Here is an 884-nt window from a genome sequence, read left to right as displayed (position 1 = left end):
TCAATGATTGGGGTGACCAACAGAAGAAGGTGCTGAAGCTCCAACATTACATCGCTTGGATGAACGGGGTGTCCTGCTGAGTCTGAATGAAGCAGGTGAAGGTGACCTGACACGCTTACTGGTGGATGATTGATTCTACAAATACAAAACCAATCGAGAATCTATCTCATGCATGATAGAGCAATCTGGACCTATTGATAAGACTTACCTTTCCTTCTGGATTGGCCTTGGTCTTCTTAGACTTCGCCGTGGAAGAGTTGAATCCTTGTGTTTTACAGCTGGTGGTCGAGGTGAAGCAAGTCGATTGGAAAGGGGACCAGGGCTTCCTTCGACAGGAGTTGACTGACAAGTGAGAGCGGTTCGAGAATCGTTGGGAGTGATCACAAAGCCAGGCTGGGAACGGGAAGGACTAGCTGGGCGAAGAGATCTAGTTGACGACCTCCCCGGGACTTGGAGGCTTTGGGAGGAGGTTTGCGAAACAACATTGGCAATAGCCATTCTAAATGTAAAAAAGATCAGGTAGTATAGTGATGAAGGTCAGTTCGAGTGCTTGCTATTTCTTTCGATGATCACAAAACTCTTACCTTACGATCTTCTCAGCAGTCGTTCGAATAAGGAAGCCGGACCCACAAGTGGGCCAGAGTCGAAGTTTTTTCCACTTCCAGGTGCCATGTTCTGGTGCTCGAAGGCCTGTCCAAACGCCACAGTCCATCTTGGGCCAGGTTGGTATATGTATCATGGTGTATTGTGGCGATGGAGGGTGGTGGAGGGAGGTCATGACGACGACGATGAGGAACCTGGGTGAAGGGTTTCACTCCGCTATATTTCGGAAATAGCGGAGTGAAAACGCAGTTTCGTTGCGGGTTTCCGGGTACCGGGGATTT

Source organism: Melampsora larici-populina (assembly GCF_000204055.1).
Source record: "Melampsora larici-populina 98AG31 unplaced genomic scaffold MELLAscaffold_50, whole genome shotgun sequence".
Lineage (NCBI taxonomy): Eukaryota > Fungi > Basidiomycota > Pucciniomycetes > Pucciniales > Melampsoraceae > Melampsora > Melampsora laricis-populina.
This window is presented reverse-complemented; position numbering follows the sequence as displayed.